This window comes from Schistocerca cancellata, unplaced genomic scaffold (assembly GCF_023864275.1).
Source record: "Schistocerca cancellata isolate TAMUIC-IGC-003103 unplaced genomic scaffold, iqSchCanc2.1 HiC_scaffold_1150, whole genome shotgun sequence".
NCBI classification, from domain to species: domain Eukaryota; kingdom Metazoa; phylum Arthropoda; class Insecta; order Orthoptera; family Acrididae; genus Schistocerca; species Schistocerca cancellata.
The window spans coordinates 4,794,233-4,805,560 of record NW_026047149.1 but is presented as its reverse complement, the minus strand read 5'-3'; the positions used below and the strand labels follow the sequence as shown (position 1 = coordinate 4,805,560).

At 44.5% G+C, this 11,328-nt stretch overlaps 1 non-coding gene across 1 annotated transcript; it reads left to right on the top strand.

Annotated features, from left to right (window-relative positions):
* The first annotated feature begins 11,035 nt into the window (after positions 1–11,035).
* On the top strand, positions 11,036–11,110 carry Trnas-cga (transfer RNA serine (anticodon CGA)). The gene has a single exon. It is a non-coding gene; the product is annotated as a tRNA-Ser (tRNA).
* Positions 11,111–11,328: the final 218 nt, after the last annotated feature.

Genomic DNA, 11,328 nt, shown 5'->3' with positions numbered 1-11,328 from the left:
GTCGCACCCACGAACGCACTTTCGACACATCCATAACTCCATGACCACATGTCTGCTTCAACTGTCGATGAATTTCAATTGGTTTCACACCACGCAAATTCAGAAAGCGAATGATTGCACGCTGTTCAAGTAAGGAAAGTAAGTATTTAAAACAGTTCTCATTCCCGCCGCTGGCGGTAAAATTCCATCTGCCGTACGGTGCTGACATCTCTGGGACGTATTGACAATGAACGCGGCCTCATTTTAAAACAATGCGCATGTTTCTATCTCTTTCCAGTCCGGAGAAAAAAAATCGGAGACCTTAGAACTTGAATGCACCTCGTAGTTTTCCTGTTATTTATTTGCTATATGGGTTATGTGTGAATTTTACTATTAATTGATGTATGTTTAAAGGAAAATAAAGCTTAATGGTAAGACTTCATTTTTGCAGGTGAAAGAGTGAATCAGATTGACCATACAGATAATTCTTATTGTTTGCCTAGCCCCAAAAAATTGAAACAGAGTTATGAGGCACTACAGAAAAGGACCGAGAAGCTGAGAAAGCAAGCGAAACATGCAAGGCAAAGTGTTTCAAGAAAGAATAAACAAATTGTGACATATAAAACAGTGGTTGTAGGCCTAAATAAGAGACTTCAGGACTGTGCTTTTGAAGTGATAGTATGTGACAAATGTAGTGAGATTCTGAAGCACTTTTTGCAATGCAAAACAAATGTTCAATTCCTGAATATCCTAAAGAAATAAGACAATTGCCTTTACAGTCAATTTTTACTCCTCCAATGCTTATAATTATTTGAGGAAGTTTGTTAAATTACCCCATCCTCGAACACTCCGCAGGCGGGCAACTACAGTAAATGGTAGTCCTGGATTTACAGAAGAAACCTTAAAAAAACGTTGTTCAGGACCTATTTTTGCTGCACTTATGTTCGATGAGCTGGCTCTTAATAAAGACTTAATATGGGATGGTAGTAAGGTCTGAGGTGTGAGGAAAGCGATGATAGCCAATTAGCAAAAGAGGCACTAGTGTTTATGGTCACTGGGATTAATAAGAGTTGGAAAATTCTTGTTGGCTATTGTTTTCTTAATGGTTTAACAGCAAGTGTGAAACTTAATTTACTGCAGCAGTACCTCCGTAAACTGGAGGAAACTGATGGAAAACAGGTTTCATTGCAATAAAATGCGTCAAAAATAGTTTTTTTACTGCTCCAAAGGGTGTATTCAAATTGTTAACAGCGGCAGAAAGGGTTTTCAGGGACTGTCAAACCTTAATATGGAAGAAGAACTTCCTTCTGTAGATGTGTGTGGAATTGTTCAGAATGTTGGGTGACAGGCCGTATTTATTTACTCGATTTTGACCATCTGGTGGTGCCAGCTGAATTTGGAGAAGAGTCACATTACTCTTTTCTAGTCAGGATGCTGTTAAAATAGTATTTTAATTGTAGGTTACACCATTTGTGCAAAAACCAGGCCAATGGAAGAAAGAGGGAAACATATTCGGCAAATATGTGCAAACTTATATTGTTTAAGGGACAATGAAAGGGCCTGCGCTGTCAATTGATCGTTTTCGGACCTACTGAACTATTTAAAACTGTTTTTGACCTAATTTATATGGCATTGCAGCGAATTGAACTGCAACATTCCGTAATAAACTTTTCAATTAATCGATGTCAGAAGTGTGTTTCATTGCTTTTAGCCTTCATCACTATATGTTTTACAGTAGAGACATCAGATTGTCAGTGCAGATTGGATTTTTTTTTACGCCATGCGTAGTAAACTGTAACAACATTCAGTATTAGCAGACGACGTGTAGTGGTGGTGGTGGTGGTGTGTTGGGGCTTATGGGCGCTCAACATCGAGGTCATCAGCGCCCTGACATACATTAAAAGGGACGAATGTGGACAGACCTAATAAAACTGAAGCACACACTCAAAGAAAGCAGGAAAAGAAGGAAAATGCTACATAAGAAAGTAAAACCTAAGGAAAGGGGAAACATAGCAACAAGAATGTCACACGAAATTGTTATTGGCTGGCGACTTACATAAAATATGGGCGAGCTTGTCACACAGTGGGCAAATTAAAATCCTGTCCCTAAAATCTTTGGAAAAGCATTTGACAGGGCACAGAACTTTAAAACTTTAACCACATTCGTCCGAGTGTTGCCCAAAAGAGTGGCAGGTCCGCTGGCAAGTCAGCCGCGACCCGCTGGTCAGAAAATAAAACGCAGTCCAATAAAACGTGGCGCACAGTGACCTGGACGCCGCAAGCACCACACATTGGAGGGTCCTCTCTAGAGATGGGCAAAACTGTTCTTTTCAGAGATCGGATCAGAACTGTTCACTCCCTGAAATGAATTAGCTCTTTTTCATGACTCACCACTCATTTACAATAGAAAATAAATGGAAGGCACATTGCCCTTTAAACTTGGTTTATTCCAGTACTATACCTGTATTTTGATCTTATTTGATCCTATTTTGAAGTAACACAGATAATGAGTAAGAATTTTGTATTGTTTATTGAAATTTCCACGATATGACAAAGTTTTTGATTATTGATTTATTTTGCACTATCGTGGTTTTTTGGGTGATCGGAAAATGTTGTAACTTGAGATTTACATTAACAATATATTTGGCTATAATGTATTAAAATTTCATTAACCTCATACAAATACATCGCAAGCCATATATTTTTAAAGTGAACGTTTCCTTCCGAAGACGCCTAAAATCGCAAAATCCGTACGAGAATAAGAAAAAAAATATAAATTTGACTGTAAAACGAAAGTGCTGCATATAGCCTTACGCAGAATAAAACAAGGAAAATATTGGTTTATCACATTTTGCGATACGTTTATCGGTTCGCTCGTAATTAAAGCGTAAATTCGAGTGTCCATAATAAAAATCCTATAGTAAGAGGAGTCGTCAGGAACCTAATCTGATCAGTTTAAACAAATAAAAATAAAATAAAAACAAATGATGTATACATAACATAATAATGTAATATACATAGCGGTATTACTATGAAGAACAATATCCAGTAGAGACGAACTCCGATGCAGAAGCACTGAGTCGAGCAGGTCGAGCTGCGAGCTGTATTACTGCGTGAGCTAAGACCGCAGAGACCAGAGTGACACCTGAGTCGCTTTGCTCAACCCTCTGGCTAGAGTCGAAAACGGTGGGGTGAGCATTGAGCGGGCGAGTTCCGAGGGTGGGGGGAGCGGTGAACTCACCCGCTCCGAGACTAATCGTCCGTTCCCTTGCGAGCTGGTTGTTGCAAGTAGTTCCTATGTTATCCGCTAGGTGGCTCTCTGTCCTGTTGCTCGCATCAACTGCCCAGAGGGCAGGACGTGCGACTGAAACGATCGCCGACAGAGTGCGATGCGAAGTTAAGCTGCGCCAGACACTGCACGCGGCAGACGACGCACAGAGACGGCACGGCATATGTGAAACACAAAATCCAATGGGGCACTGCACAATGCAAGCAGCCAAGGTAGAAGCAGGGCAGAGGCCGGCGCTGGCTGTGTTGTGTGGCGTGCACTGTGCTCTGACCAGCAGAGGCGCTGCTGATATGCTCCGTCTCTCTCTCTCTCTCTCTCTCTCTCTCTCTCTCTCTCTCTCTCTCTGCCGTGGGAAACGTTTGGAGCTACCGTTCTTTTTTTCTGAATCACTGATTGTTCACTCCTTTGAAAGATTCAACTCTATGAATTAGTTCAAGAGCGCATCCCCCATCTCTAGTCCTCTCGCCAGAGCAGGAAGCCGTGCGTCATAGGGCTGTGGCCTATCCGAAGCCGAGTGAGGAGAACCTCGTCCCGTCGACGGGGCTGAAAGGAAGTACACCACACACGCGTTGTGGGCTCGACTATACGGAGCTTACTGCCAGTCACTTCCAGCCACTCGTCCTCCCACCAACGCATGACCCGTGAGCTCAACAGCGAGGTGAGTGCGTGCAGGGGGACAGCACACTCAGATACTTGTGGGGCGAGGCACGCCTCCTCGGCTGCGAGATCTGCCCTTTCATTCCCAGCAGTGCCGACATGCCCCGGAACCCAGCAGAGAGCTACAACCTTCCCCAGTCGCTGTAGTCGGAGGAGGGCATCCCGGATGGTCTGGACAATTCTGTCTGCCGGATACAAACGTTGCAATGAGTGAAGGGCACTGAGTGAATCGGAACAGACAAGAAATTTAGGAGAGGAAGAATGTCTCATGTGCTCCAGTGCCCGCAAGATCGCAGACAATTCTGCATCAAAGACAGTTAAAGTCTGGGGCAGTCGGACCTTGAGGACACGATCCGGAAAAACAACTGAGCAACCAACAGAATCCCCTTGTTTCGACCCATCCGTAAAAACAGCTACATCGTCGTGGTGCTCAGATAAAATAGCAGAAAATGCTTCATTAAAAACGGTGGCAGGAGAGCAATCTCTCTTGTACTGCAATATATCTAAAATCACTCCGGGCCTCTTCGGTAACCAGGTGTAATGTCCCCACAGAAAATACCCTCTACCACGCAATAGTCAATCATTGCCAATCAAACCATCCACATTTATTCACTTTTGAAAACTATCTGATCGGATTTTCTAGTAACATATGCGCCGACAGCTCGTCGACGCCAAAGTATTTTCTAGTACGTTTATTCTTTGGAATAACAGAGATACATATATGTATTCTCCATGGTTGTTAGGCTGGTAACTAGGACAGCTTCGGAAGTATCTGTTGAAAGATTGACGGGTTTCTAAAAGAGCTTTTCTTCTCGCTAAAGGGAGCTATTAACATTTGTGCCACTAGCGGGATGTTTGAAGAGAAAGAAACTGTAACGGAAAATAATTAAGACTTGGAACCAAGAGAGATCTGGACATGTAATGGAGATGGATTGAATATACAATTTCCTCCATAAATAAGGTTTGTGACCCCTTTTATTCTGGAGTGAATGAACGAATGAGTTCTTTGTCTGAATCATTGATGATCGCGTTGGCTCTGTAATTAGTGGGGAAGTTTCAGCTGTGTCGAAGAGAGCCTGCAATCACCGACTCTTTGTTAAATCGTCCAAAAAGGCTTCGTACACATCTGGAATTCAAAATCTTTCGTAAAAGAAACGAATTGTTCAAACGATTGATTTTCCCAACTGAATGCAGCGCTTAACAGTAATAATTAAATGTAAAGATCTCTTACAGCAAGCCAGCCGCTGAATACTAAGAAGAAGGGCTCCACCAGAGATTCTATTGGGCTGATTTCACGTAATGAAATATTATATTTAAAACTGTACATAGATAAAGGAGAGAGAGAGAGAGAGCGAATGAAAATTGGAGAAAATACTAATAATCCTCCATTAGTCTAACTTTTCGCCTGTCTTATCACGGAGCAGCCTAAAGACAAAACGGGAGGCCCTTACTTTACTGTATAGATTTATGTGTGAAGGTGAAGGGATCTTAAAGGTAACAGATACATGTCTATACAGACAAGACATTACACAAAGTTAGCGGCAAGCTGCATTCATCATTCAGCATCTATTCTCCTTACATTAATACATTATACAGGGTGGCAGGCGGTTAAAACCCAGGATTTGGGGTTGTACAGACTCCACACTGAGGGACCCTAGTACACGTTGCACACGGATCCCAAACGGCAATGTAGCCCGCGGACGGCGGGAAAAAAGGCGGTCCAGAGGTGGATGGGCAACAAGACGGTGAGCAGGCGAGCTGGGAGCTGCAAGAAACTTACAAGCCTGGCGCACCAGCAGGAGCTGCCGCCGGATGGTAAGTGGCGGTTCGCCAGACTCATCACAGAGGCTGGGTACGGGACTGGTCCGATAAGCACCCGTGGCCAGTCGGATCCCAGCACGGTGGACAGCGTCGGCTGCACCTTGACGGTACAGACATGGCGGCTCAGTTTTCAAGTTGCTTCAAAGATGGCGGTGCCATAGCCAGTCTATGTTGTTTATACAGGTCGTTGATCCCAACAGACCATCGTAGTTCGTCACCACCTGCTGTATGAATACTTATTCCCATGACTGTGGCTGACGTGGTCGCAGGAACTAATTTCGGTGCGTTGTTCCATTTGACTGTAAAAACCTACTGTATGTATAAACAATCGACTGGACAGTGTGTTATTGAAACCAGTCTGCTGGGGCAGAGTGGCAGGACAGACACACGGGCGACTTCGCAGGTGGCTGCTCGCCTTTGCGCTCTGCCCCTTAGGACCCACAGGCTCGCAACACTGCGACGCCGCGCATTGCGTACTCCTGGGAATTTTCTGGAGACTAGAAATCTACTCTGTAGGAATCAGCATGGGTTTCGAAAAAGACGGTCATGTGAAACCCAGCTCGCGCTATTCGTCCACGGGCCATAGTCACGGGTTCACAGGTAGATGCCGTGTTTCTTGACTTCCACAAGGCGTTCGATACAGTTCCCCACAGTCGTTTAATGAACAAAGTAAGAGCATACGGACTATCAGACCAATTCTGTGATTGGATTGAGGAGTTCCTAGATAACAGGACGCAGAATGTTATTCTCAATGGAGAGAAGTCTTCCGAAGTAAGAGTGATTTCAGCTGTGCCGCAGGGGAGTGTCATAGGACCGTTGCTATTCACAATATACATTAATGACCTGGTGGATGACATCGGAAGTTCACTGAGGCTTTTTGCAGATGATGCTGTGGTGTATCGAGAGGTTGTAACAATGGAAAATTGTACTGAAATGCAGGAGGATCTGCAGCGAATTGACGCATGGTGCAGGGAATGGCAATTGAATCTCAATGTAGACAAGTGTAATGTGCTGCGAATACACAGAAAGATAGATCTTTTATCATTTAGCTACAAAATAGCAGGTCAGCAACTGGAAGCAGTTAATACCATAAATTATCTGGGAGTACGCATTAGGAGTGATTTAAAATGGAATGATCATATAATGTTGATCGTCGGTAAAGCAGATGCCAGACTGAGATTCATTGGAAGAATGCTAAGGAAATGCAATCCGAAAACAAAGGAAGTAGGTTACAGTACGCTTGTTCGCCCACTGCTTGAATACTGCTCAGCAGTGTGGGATCCGTACCAGATAGGGTTGATACAAGACATAGAGAAGATCCAACGGAGAGCAGCGCGCTTCGTTACAGGATCATTTAGTAATCGCGAAAGTGTTACGGAGGTGATAGATAAACTCCAGTGGAAGACTCTGCAGGAGAGACGCTCAGTAGCTCGTTATCGGCTTTTGTCAAAGTTTCGAGAACATACCTTCACCAAAGAGTCAAGCAGTATATTGCTCCCTCCTACGTATATCTCGCGAAGAGACCATGAGGATAAAATCAGAGAGATTAGAGCCCACACAGAGGCATACCGACAATCCTTCTTTCCACGAACGATACGAGACTGGAATAGAAGGGAGAACCGATAGAGGTACTGAAGGTACCCTCCACCACACACCGTCAGGTGGCTTGCGGTGTATGGATGTACATGTAGATGTAGATGCGACCTTCGCCGCCCGCGTTAACTGCTCGTTAAGGGCTGGCCCTCGGCCAGGCGGCCCTTCGCTTCTTTCTGCCTCGCTGCCCCCCCACCCTGACGCTATTAATATCCCGCCGGCCGCTTAATGGACCCTCCCACTCTTTCCACCCCACCCAATCGCTCCCCTCCACCTCTCCCCCCCTCCAACCTCCCCCCCCCCCCCTCCCTCGATCACTAACCTGAGAGTCGACGCTTCTGTGGCGACGGGGTAAACATCTCTTAAGCTAAGCTCAAACTACGAGGTGCATTCAAGTTCTAAGGCCTCCGATTTTTTTTCTAATTAACTACTCACCCGAAATCGATGAAACTGGCGTTACTTGTCGACGTAATCGCCCTGCAGACGTACACATTTTTCTCAACGCTGACGCCATGATTCCATGGCAGCGACGAAGGCTTCTTTAGGAGTTGTTTTGACCACTGGAAAATCGCTGAGGCAATAGCAGCACGGCTGGTGAGTGTGCGAACACGGAGAGTGTCTTTCATTTTTGGAAAAAGCCAAAAAGTCACTAGGAGCCAGGTCAGGTGAGTAGGGAGCATGAGGAATCACTTCAAAGTTGTTATCACGAAGAAACTGTTGCGTAACGTTAGCTCGATGTGCGGGGGCGTTGTCTCGGTGAAACAGCACACGCACAGCCCTTCCTGGACGTTTTTGTTGCAGTGCAGGAAGGAATTTGTTCTTCAAAATATTTTCGTGGGATGCACCTGTTACCGTAGTGCCCTTTGGAATGGGTAAGGATTACGCCCTCGCTGTCCCAGAACATGGACACCATCATTTTTTCAGCACTGGCGGTTACCCGAAATTTTTTTGGTGGCGGTGAATCTGTGTGCTTCCATCGAGCTGACTGGCGCTTTGTTTCTGGATTGAAAAATGGCATCCACGTCTGATCCATTGTCACAACCGACGAAGAGAAAGTCCCATTCGTTCTGTCATTGCTCGGCAACATGCCACACGGGCAGCCATGTGGTCATCTGTCAGCATTCGTGGCACCCACCTGAATGACAGTTTTCGCACTTTCAGGTCGTCATGCAGGATTGTGAGCACAGAACCCACAGAAATGCCAAGTGTGGAGGCGATCTGTTCAACAGTCATTCGGCGATCCCCCAAAACAATTCTCTCCACTTTCTCGATCGTGCCGTCAGACCGGCTTGTGCGAGCCGGAGGTTGTTTTGGTTTGTTGTCACACGATGTTCTGCCTTCATTAAACTGTCACACCCACGAACACACTTTCGACACATCCATAACTCCGTCACCACATGTCTCCTTCAACTGTCGATAAATTTCAATTGGTTTCACACCACGCAAATTCAGAAAACGAATGACTGCACACTGTTCAAGTGAGGAAAACTTCGCGATTTTAAGTATTTAAAACAGTTCTCATTCTCGCCACTGGCACTAAAATTCCATCTGCCGTACGGTGCTGCCATCTCTGTGACGTATTGACAATGAACGCGGCCTCATTTGAAAACAATGCACGTCTTTCTATCTCTTTCCAGTCCGGACAAAAAAAATTGGAGGCCTTAGAACTTGAATGCACCTCGTAAGAAGCGTAGAGGAAAGGTGCCTAATATGAGACACACTTTTGTAAACCCATTTGAAAGACCTAAAACTAAATGCAATTGTATTTTTTATGATGGTAATAAGACCTTGCATTATTTAATTTTATCATACAATTATGGTATTTGCAATAATGAACAATCTTTCAAAGTAGTTATTAAATCTTCACAAACAAGGCATTTCGTAGAAATGAGATCAACGTTTCCTAATATGAGACAGTATTTTGCAGTAATTATTTTATTACATAATAATGACATACAGAAATAAAATTTTTACATGTTCATTCATTTCTGTTATCCTCCACTCATTTCACACTACTTAGGTTTATATTTACGGCATCCGGGACAAACAAAATTGTCTTTTGTGACACCGCAATGTTCGTGAGCCCAGCGATAACATTTCGTGCACTGTGCCCATTTCTCCCCGTGTTTGCCTTCAGAAAAGCGCCCAGTACAGAATAGACACTCTGCGTCATCGTCATCACTGCTGCCTGAATCCCCACTGTCATCAAGATTGACATCGGATGCCGAGTCACTAGACGATTCTACTGCTTTAGGTCTACGATTGGAAGATTTTCCACTCTTCTTCCAAAATAACTTTCTCGCTGCTTTCTTAGCTTCAGCCTCTGATATCTTCTGTTTACATTATTGCTATTGCTTCACATAAGGAGTTGAAGTTAGTAACGCACCAGAGCACGATCGCGATGTTTGACCTTTTTGACTGACCCCAGGTGGTTTTGCGATGTGTGGGACAGGTCTGATGTCTGATGTCTGCCCAGCTGACAGCTCGACCATCACCGTCAGTAGTTTCATTTTCATTTTTGGCACCTCTTTCTTGAAGAGCTTCAGCATGGCGATGAATTGAAAACTCATGTTCCCTAAAGATGTTTCTGTTGCATTGGATGACACTTGTTTTTCTGAAGGCATTCACAGATGCTTCCATTGTTGCTGCTCTGTTGTAAGCTGCCCCAAATAACTTGGCTTATTAATAATGGGGTGATAACACGACCTGGCTTACTTGCCAACCACGTTTCTCTCCCTTGGGCATAGTAGGTTTTCAAAAAAATGGTTCAAATGGCTCTGAGCACTATGGGACTCAACTGCTGACGTCATTAGTCCCCTAGAACTTAGAACTAGTTAAACCTAACTAACCTAAGGACGTCACGAACATCCATGCCCGAGGCAGGATTCGAACCTGCGACCGTAGCGGTCTTGCGGTTCCAGACTGCAGCGCCTTTAACCGCACGGCCACTGCGGCCGGCTGTAGGTTTTCAAAGGCTCCATAAATCCGACGTCAAGTGGTTGCATTTTATGCGTTCAGTGAGGTGGAAAACATACAACATGAACATTGTTTTCACATTGTAAGTAGACTGTTTAGGTTTTCTTATTGGTAACGCCACGTAGCGCTCTGTATGAAAATCACTGGCTGTGCTGTGTGCAGTCTGTGGCTAGTTTGCATTGTTGTCTGCCATTGTAGTGTTGGGCAGTTGGCTGTTAACGGCGCATAGCGTTGCGCAGTTGGAGGTGAGCCGCCAGCAGTGGTGGATGTGGGGAGAGAGATGGCGGAGTTTTGAAATTTGTAAGACTGGATGGCATGAACTGCTGTATATATTATGATTATTAAGGTAAATACATTGTTTGTTCTCTATTAAAATCTTTCATTTGCTAACTATGCCTATCAGTAGTTAGTGCCTTCAGTAGTTTGAATCTCTTATTTAGCTGGCAGTAGTGGCGCTCGCTGTATTGCAGTAGTTCGAGTAACGAAGATTTTTGTGAGGTAAGTGATTTGTGAAAGATGTAGGTCAATAGGCACACTCCGCTGCAGGGTGAAAATTTCATTGTGGAAACATCTTCCAGGCTGTGGCTAAGCCATGTCTCCGTTATCCTTTCTTTCAGGAGTGCTAGTTCTGCAAGTATCGCAGGAGAGCTTCTGTAAAGTTTGGAAGGTAGGAGACGAGATACTGGCAGAAGTACGGCTGTGAGTACCGGACGTGAGTCGTGCTTCGGTAGCTCAGTTGGTAGAGCATTTGCCCGCGAAAGGCAAAGGTCCCGAGTTCGAGTCTCGGTCGGGCACACAGTTTTAATCTGCCAGGAAGTTTCATGTAGGTTAATGTTAGTCAGGGCCATTGTTTTGTAGGGATTATTGAAAGATTGCGTTGCGCTAAAAATGTTGTGTGTCAGTTTAAGCACAGTCATGTATAATTGTTCTAAGGAGACGTTTCAACGTGTTTTATCTAACACATCGAGGTTTTTTGTGTGGGAATAATGCCCGTCAACAATCAAAATGACAGG